The following is a 10,000-nucleotide window of genomic DNA, read 5'->3' as shown; positions in this document are numbered from 1 at the left end:
TACATGCATATATATATATATACATAATTACATACATACATACGCGCACACACATGCACACACACTCACACACACACACACACACACACACACACACACGCACACACACATCTTTATTATTATTGTAGCTTCTGTATTGGTAAATGCCACATTTCTCCAATATCCGTCTGTCTCCCAATTTATCATTTTATGTTTGCTGAATCGACCAAATGTCGTTGTGATTAAAACTGAATATTGTTCAGTAATACGGTATTGATTTTATAATGTTTTATTTATTTTAAATTGTGATTTGTTTTCGTCTGCAATTACCATAGTAAAAGGAAAAAAAAAATTATTTGGATGTTTAGATATGTACATTGTCAATATTATTCTTTATGTAACTCTGTAGGTTGTGTTTTTGCATGTATTTCTGACACATGCTAACATCTATGGACTTACCTATAACCCCGACCTCCAGAAAGAAAGCTCAAATTCTATTTATAACTGCAAAACACATATCTTTCTCCTATCACTAAGTCGTATAATTCGCTCATACCAATAATCATAGCTCATGATCTTCAGAAACACACACACACACACACACACACACACACACTCTCTTTCTCTCTCACACAAACACACACATACTCACACAAACGCACAAACAAACAAACAAACACACACACACAGATACAGACACACACTCACTGTAATCCATGAGAAGTGAGTTGTTTTCTGAGTGAATTATGTATTTATATATATACATGTGTGTGTGTGTGTGTGTGCGTGTGTGTGTGCCTGTGCGCGCGCGCGCGTAGATTTAATTATAGGATATGTTTATCTTGTGGAGAGATTGTTGCATCCAAGGAAATACTGGATCAATACCTACTATTAAAACAATTGGCATATATTAACCATATAATTTATATCCAGTTAAAAGAAGAAAAGAAAATGGAGATTTGGAGGTTAACAATTAACAATTATAAACAAATTGTTTATTTTCACTCCTGAAGCGAAGAGGACCAATTTGTTAATAAGTAGTTGTTAACTTCCTAATCGCCATTTTCTTTTCTTCTTTTAACTGGGTATACATGTGTATGTGTGTGTGGGGGGTGGGTTTAAGACTTTATCGGTGAAGAGTGAAATTTTTCTTTAGGGATGCCTAAATAGTAAATTGATTGATCTGTTATCATTGCTGAGCGCCTTCAAGTTTCATGTAGATCCGATATGAGCGAAGTGATTACGTTTGTTATGTGAACATGCAGCTACGCCACAGAACACCTTCCTAGATTGCATTGAAAAGAACACCAATCTGGTAATGTTTTCTCACCGATACACTGCAACAAATAATCCACTTATACACGATTTCTACTTTTTTGCTTAAGCTATGATATCTATTACGTGATTTGTAATTCTGAAGTAGGTAATCTCATTTTCAATCCAGCTAGGGTGACATTAACATCAAATTTCCTAGCTGCATTAAAATTGCAACACACCGCCGTCTTCATACTATCCGTTCCGGTAAACATTGACCTGCACATTTTAAAAGATAACATCAAACAAATCAATCATATTTGTAATATAAAACCTCATCAGTTCACCGGCACTCCCTGTTTCACACACCTTCTTTTGTTAAATAAATTCCTGCCTACATATAACTGATGGAATAGTTTTTTCAATATTAGTTACCATCCTATCCTTTCTAGAAAAGCAGTAAAACCTTTACAGTAAAAGTAGATGTTTGATGCCTATTACATCAATGCAAATAAAACTAGTGAAAAACATCAATGAACGGAAAAACCCGAATTCAGGACAGTTTTAACGGATGCCATTTTTATGTTGTTCTGTAGCATTATGCGCTACAACCACACCGTATTCTATTATTCATTTTCTGGTTCAGGCATTCGATTGAGGCTATGCTAAGGCACTACTGTCGAGCATTTAGTCGGTCATAGCGACTGTAGTAATTATATCGTTCTAGTATATGTTACATCGATAACGGTTTATTACGGTTCATTTATGAATACAATGTAAACAATACTGGTTTAGTGTCTCTCGGGCACAGACAACCGTGTATAAGCAGACACGCATATATCTATGTTAGTGTGTGTGTGTGTGTGTGTGTGTGTGTGTGTGTGTGTGTGTGTGTGTGTGTGTGTGTGTGTGTGCGTGCGCTTGTATATGTATTAAATATACAAGTATATTTATGTGTGAGACTGTGTATGTATATTTATGTATGTACGAGTGTGTGCGTGTTTCTCTCTCCCACTTTCTCGCTCTCTCCTTCTCTCTCTCAATCTATCTATATATACATACGTATATAAGAGAAGTGAGATGATATATATATATATATATATATATATATATATATATATATATATAAAATATATATATATATATATATATATATATATATATATATATATATATATATATATATAATATGAGGGTTTAGTTCACTTGGGATCGAAACTAATGTACGTTGAGTAAGGTTCAACACATCAGAGCAACTGTTGGATCTAGGGATCAGTATTAGGGTACGTTATAACGTGTATATATTATATTAAATCAAGACCAAGGCAGAGCATCTTAAGTCATTTGGAATCTTTTCTAATCTATGCACAAGGCCTGAAATTTTTGGTGGGGGAGAGGGCCAGACCATTAGATCGACCCCAGTCCGCAACTGGTACTTAATTTATCGATTCCAAAAAGACGGATGGTAAAGTCGACCTCGGATGAAAAGCAAAGTCGAGTTCGACGGAATTTGAACGTACAGACAGACAAAATACCACTAAGTATTTCGCCTGGCGTGCTAAAGTTTCTTATTTCTTTATTGCCCACATGGGGCTAAACATAGAGGGGACAAACAATGACAGGCAAAGATTTTAATTTGTTTACATCGACCCCAGCGCGTAACTGGTACTTAATTTATCGACCCCGAAAGGATGAAAGGTAAAGTTTCTGCCAGCTCAATGCCTTCCTTTTTTTTCTTCTCTCTTTTTTTTTCTCTTGCTTGATTCACCCCTAACCTGCTTTCCTTACTACCTAACATACCGTCCTCTAAATTGAAATTACTGCTATCTTACCCCTCATTCTAGAAAGAAGAAAGAAATCGAATACATAGAAATTAAATTCCTGTTGGGTTCACTAGACTGTTAATTAACAGTCCAGTAGAGATGGTATTTTCTTCATCTTCTACTCTTGCGTTTGCACACATTTACAAAATGACATTCTGAAATGAGCTTCTAATATACGGCTGAGGATACATTTTCATTACACATCTTATGTGGTGTTTTCACTACATAAATAAATGAAACGTACGTACTGCTATAACCTAATACATTTTTGTTGCTTATCTTCAAATATATATATATATATATATATATATATATATATATATATATATATATATATATATATATATATATATATATATATATATTATTATTATTATTATTATTATTTGTTTCAGTCAATTGACTGCAGACATGCTGGAGCACCACATTTAGTCGAATAATTCAACCCCAGGACTTATTCTAAAGGTTTCTTTTGCCGAGCCGCCAAATTACTGGAACATAAACACAACATGTCAAGCGATGTTAGGGGGGACAAACATAGACACGCGAACACACACACACACACACACACACACACACATGTGACAGGTTACTTTCAGGTTCCGTCTACCAAATTCACTCACACAGATACATACATGTTTGTATGAATTTATGTATTGACTTGCATACATACAGAGTGGGTTTCTATACAGTGTCAATGTGCCCAATTAACTTGACATATGCTAACAAGGCCCTTTCCTAAGGTTTCATGCTATGGAATTGAATCTGATAACACAAACTTGTGAACCAGACTTCTTAGAAACATGGTAATACAAGCACTTTTACATATAAGTTTTTACCTATGTATTTGAACATGTGTTTTAGCGCGGTTGCTGATGGATACTTTATGTAGAAATTTTCTCACTTTTCGTACACATGTGTGAAACCATCCTATACATCATGAAATGACATCCCAGTAGCTATTGCTTTAGCAACACAACATTCACCTGCCTCTAGAATGAGACCGAATCCTTCAAATTATACACAAATAAAACATACAAGGCGATCGCTAGTTCAAAAAGATGCTAATCTACCTGCTGAATGCTACCTAGGTAGAAAGCAACCTCACACAAGGTTATAAAATTTGCTCAAAGTAGCAACATGTTTGCCAATATTGATTAATCACCTTAATGCACATCCACAACTTATCAATGGTGTAAGCTTGATTTGCAGATAATTTTCATTAGGAATGATTCTGAGTAGGCACAGCCTCTTAAAATGGTATGACGCAATTAACATAATTATATATATATATATATATATATATATATATACATAAACATAAACATAATTTAGGGATCAGAAAATATTTGCTTCACCACATACCGAAGTTCAGAAATAGCAGCTAAAAAAGCTGAGACTCCAACAGATAGCATTACTTGTAACTCACAAAGGCAAAAACAAGAAGAAAAACCAATGAAAATTAACCATTTCGAAGATTAATCGTAGACGCGTTCCTGGATTATGAGTGATAAATCCTCAATTTCCTTTATCAATACGATATTCCAGTAGTAAATTCGACCATGCTAGCAAACTGTGCATGCATGAACGAGTAACATTCTACATCGACACAGATCTGAAAGCATAACCGAATCTACCTCGGCCAGCCAGTCTACTGTCCTTCCCTCAAGAAATTACCATGTGCGCGACAAGCAATACCGCAGATAATCTGCGTTTACTAACAGGGAGGGAATAATTATTACAAATTAAAAGGGTAAAGGATTATCAATTTATAAATTGATAATCCTTTACCCTTTTAATTTATATATATATATATATATATATATATATATGCATGTATCTCTATCTTTCTCTCTCTCTCTCTCTCTCTCTCTCTCTCTTTATATATATATATATATATATATATATATATATATATATATATATATATATATATATATATATATATATATATATATATATATATATATAATTTATATAGTTTATACGATAAGAGACTAATTTCAAAGTATAAATCATGAAAGTCAATAATATTTATTCAATCCCATTTGGTGCATAAAATAAGCAAGAAATATGGAATCATGTAGTCTGATTATTATACAAATTTGAATGAAGATAGCAGTTATGTATGAATATACGTATTCATAAACTGGAAATGCTCCCAAAATCTGAAGTATTCGTTACGAGTACAAGTTCAGTGTCGTTTTAATAAGTGTGAGTAGACACGTAATTTCAGAATACAAAACTTTTAATAAATACGTATATCGTCACTTTTGCAGTCTCAACGATGAATAATGCAGTCGACTGTAATGTTTGCTCGTTGAATTAATTATGTAGGTGGGAGAGTAAGATCTCGCTGAACATCTTTTACTATAATAAAATCTGCATGAAGTATCTGTGTGATATACTTTATGATAACACTTCCACTTTGAAATTAATGACTTCCACAATATTCCCGTACATCTAAGTTCACTCATAAGCTTTCGATCTAGTTGAAGTACACAGTGGAAGACACGTGTCTAAGATATTACACCTTACCTTCGAAGCAATCTTAGTGATTACTAGAACATTCTTCTGTCAGTACGTCATTTTTGTTCAGGATTGCTATACTTGTCTCGTGCAATATTTTACAAGGCCACGTTTTTGACTATTCTCGATAGTTAAATGAAATAAAGCTTGCAGAATTACGTGAGGCCTCAGAATATGAGAACTATCCCGTATTTGATCTTACCACATATTAGCAGGTTGAACAACACACTACTTGTTCAACAGCGAACGGTGTAAATCCATCGTGTAGAATTAGTAAGCCCTTGGTTGAATATAGAAGTGTTGGACGTAAAATGGTCTTTGTTACGCTTATAAAGCGGGGCTCTACACACACAAACACACACACACTCATACATACATACAAATATATATGCATATATATGTTGTTGTTGTTGTTGGCACTCGGTCGCTTACGACGTCGAGGGTTCCAGTGAAATTAACGTGCAAGTGGCTGAGCACTCCACAGACACGTGTACCCTTAACGTAGTTCTCGGGGATATTCAACGTGACAGTGAGACAAGGCTGACCCTTTGAATTACAGGCACAACAGGAACAGGAAGTAAGAGTGAGAGAAAGTTGTGGTGAAAGAGTACTACAGGGTTCGACACCATCCCCTACCGAAGCCTCTTGGAGCTTTAGGTGTTTTCGCTCAATAAACACTCACAACGCCCGGTCTGGAATCGAAACCGCGATCCTATGACCGCGAGTCTGCTGCCCTAACCACTGGGCCATTGCGCCCCCACATGCATATATATATACACATATACACATATACACATATATAAATATACACATAAATACACACATATGTGTATATATACATATATTCATAAAGAATAAGAGATGGAGAGAGAGAAAGAGAGAAACTGCATAGACGTATAATCGTGTGTCAATATGCAATACCCTTCATCCTATACGCTCCGCAATATAAAAGTCTTGTAATTGAATATTGATGTGCATATAAAGGATATAATTAGGATTGTAGACCAATATAAAATGTTCATTTAAGCTTCTAGACTACTATAAAAGCCGAACGTGGAATTTTACGGCCATATTACTCCTAGAATTAAGTGCCCAGGTTATATGTAAAATTCTCTCATGCAGATATGATCTCACATTTAAAGTACACTTACCATTTTTCGCATACATTCTTTCATTCTCTCTTTCTCTTCGGTTACCATGCACTTTTTTCTTTCTCTCCTTCTCTTTTTCTCTCCTTCTCTTTCTCTCCCTTTCTCTCTCTCCCCCAGTCTCCATCGATGATCTCTTGCTCTCTTTATTTCTCCCTGCAACATTCACTGCAATATGTATTTCTAACACCGGCACAAGAACACACACTTAAGGTGAATGTATAATAGATTGAATGAAGCCGAATATATAACTGGTACTTTACTTCATCGAAAGACACACTTACCCACTGGCTGTGTGGTAGTAATCAACCATGCTTCTATATAGAAATGAAACAAAATCCTTTCATTCAAGCTGTCTATTGTTTGAGGAAAATTAAATTGATAGTGGTGATACTTGAATCCAGAAAACCGTTATAGAAAACAAAATTCTCCTTTTTATTTATCCCGATTCTTTTAAATGAAAAAAAAATATTACAATAACCTTTCTCATAAATTCATGCGATGCTACTTTAAGATGACATCGATCGAGAGAGAATTTCCAATATTTACAAAAATTTCTACACTTTATGTGATTTATGCTTACGAAAATGATTGATAACATTTGTTATTGTTTCTCTTTTCTTCTCATATTTTGGAATCGTTAGTGCTATCACAGTCGTGTTAGAGCCACAACTATCAAAAGATGTATATTGTATAGTTTGTTCACCTTGTGTTAACATTTTAGTGATAGCTACCTCAGTTAGGTGATCATTAGAATGAGGCTATTGATCAAGCATAGTACTAACAATGACGCACTTGACTCTTCGAGATAACTGGGATTAGGAAATAATTAAGAATGTTAATTTGTAGGAAATATTGATTCCTGGACAATGTATACTTTTTTTCCTTTAGCATGACGAATAAGTAAAACATAAGAACTGCCGCTTAACATTTCTACATATATTTATGCACATACAGACATACGTACGTACATACATAAATGCATACATACATACATACATAAATGCATACATACAAACAGGATTGACTGTGTGGTAAGAACTTCGCTTATCATGCACATGGTTCCGGGTTCAGTCCCACTGCCTGACACTATGAGCAAGTATCTTCTACCATAGCCTCGGGCCGACCAAAGTTTTGTGAGTGGATTTGGTCGATGGAAACTGAAATGAGCCCATTGTATATATATATGTGTGTGTATGTGTGTGTGTGCATGTGTGTTTGCGTTGCGCGCGTGTGTGTATGTACGTATGTATGTATTTGTGTGTCTGTGTTTGTTCCCCCCACCATCCCTTGACAACCGATCTTGGTGTGTTTACCCACACCCACGTAACATGGCAGTTCGGCAAAACAGACCGATAGAATGAGTACTGGACTTACAAAGGTTAAGACCTGAGGCGATTCTTTTGACTATAAGCGGTACTCTAACATGACTGCAGTCAAATGAATAAAACAAATATAAAAAAATAAAGAATACAGGAGATGATAAACAAAACAACGCTCGAATTACAGCTGTTTTTTTTTTCTTTCTTGCCAGAAAACTACGTATAGTAGTTCCGCAAAATGTGTTACCCTTATAAAAATTGCAACGTGAGATGTTGCATATGTGCTTCTGAAAGAAAATGTAATCATAAAACTTACACTCGACAATTCTATGATTACAATGTAATCATAAAATCATACAATCGACGCAGGGGTAATCGGATAACGAAATCAGATGGATTCAGTAAATGTACACACAATAATAATTTTGTATTTTGTTACACAGATATATTAAGCGAGACAGTTCACCCATGAAGCTCTGGGCAGAGACAGCAGTAATGTGTATATATGCATATATATATATATATATATATATATATATATATATATATATATATATATATATATTTATATTTTCGTGCACTATTTCTGGCATAATTACATTGATGATCGTTTCATATCTGCATTTGCTTCCTCGAATTTTAACAGGGAGTTTATTACGAAGCAATATTTTATGAAATCTATGGAGAACTCTATATCTTTTTATTTAATGCTTCTTTATATTTCAGCTCGTACGTTTTCCAAAGATTCCTTAAATTAAGCCCAATTTATATATATATATATATATATCACAATCATTTTTGTCACTATTCTACGCCGTCCCTCTTCTTTTTTCTGTCTTGTCACGCTCATCTTTTCGTTTGGCATCCGTTGCAATGATAGGCATGGGACATCAATCAATGTTTATGCAGCTACCGAGTTGCCCGAGGAGCGGGCACTCGAAACTCTAAGTAAGGATTCTCTTGCAGAATCACCTTCATGCCTATCTATTTCTCTCTCTCTCTCTCTCTCTCTCTCTCTCTCTCTCTCTCTCTCTCTCTCCCTCTCTCTATTTCTCTCTCTATTTCTCTCTCTCTTTCTGTCTCTTTCTCTGTGTATGTAGAGCAAGAGAGAGATAAAGAGAGTGAGAGATAGGTATATACACCCCACTTATAACATATATATATACACATGTAACATGTATATCTATGCATCCATATACACATGTATTTGCCAGTATATATCTTTGTTTACCTGTTTATTATGCAATATACTTTATTTGGCAGTATTTATACCTTTCTGTGTAAGCATGTTTGTATAAGGTAATGAATATCTCTGTGTGCATGTTTTTCTTAGACTTATAAACACAAACAAATAACATGCCAGTCATCGACCGGTAAATTAAGGAGATGCATCAACACCGTATTTGATACTATAGTTGAGATATTGAGAAAGAGTATCACTTTTCGCTGCTATCCATTATAATGATAACGTTCACAGATGATTTACATAAAGAATGACTGTATAGCGTGGCTGACATTCCACTGAAGTAAATTCATCATTAACTGTTATCGAGCGTGTTGTCCGACAAAGCGATGTGTTACGAGTTGAAAATTCCCATGGTAATACTTTCAGATAACCACCATTTTGTTTTGTGTTTTCATCGTCTATTTATTTAGATATCTAGACATTTATTTCTTTATTTCTGTTTTACTTATTTAGTAAGTCATTTATGTTAGTTGAAAACTATGACAGATGTGGAAAACCTGCTAATTTCGAAATGTTTCATCGTTAGCCATTTGCCAATTGGCAATTCATAAATAATTGCTATTTGCTATCAACGATTTCAGAAACATCAATACCAAAAGTAATCATCATCATTAAGACACGAACCAACATCATTAACATCAAGAACCAACACGAAAATAATGAAATATGTGCTACATATCTACTACGAAATTAAGAACA

General features: G+C 34.5%; 1 protein-coding gene across 18 annotated transcripts in view; it reads right to left on the bottom strand.

The window, feature by feature from the left end:
- Nucleotides 1–10,000, bottom strand: part of LOC106884018 (uncharacterized) — a 1,573,201-nt gene that overhangs the window by 207,677 nt on the left and 1,355,524 nt on the right. The gene's annotated exons all lie outside the window — the stretch shown is intronic.

Source organism: Octopus bimaculoides, chromosome 1 (assembly GCF_046866305.1).
Source record: "Octopus bimaculoides isolate indiv1 chromosome 1, ASM4686630v1, whole genome shotgun sequence".
Taxonomy (NCBI): domain Eukaryota; kingdom Metazoa; phylum Mollusca; class Cephalopoda; order Octopoda; family Octopodidae; genus Octopus; species Octopus bimaculoides.
Note: the sequence above shows the minus strand (reverse complement) of the source record. Positions and strands in the feature narration are given on the sequence as shown.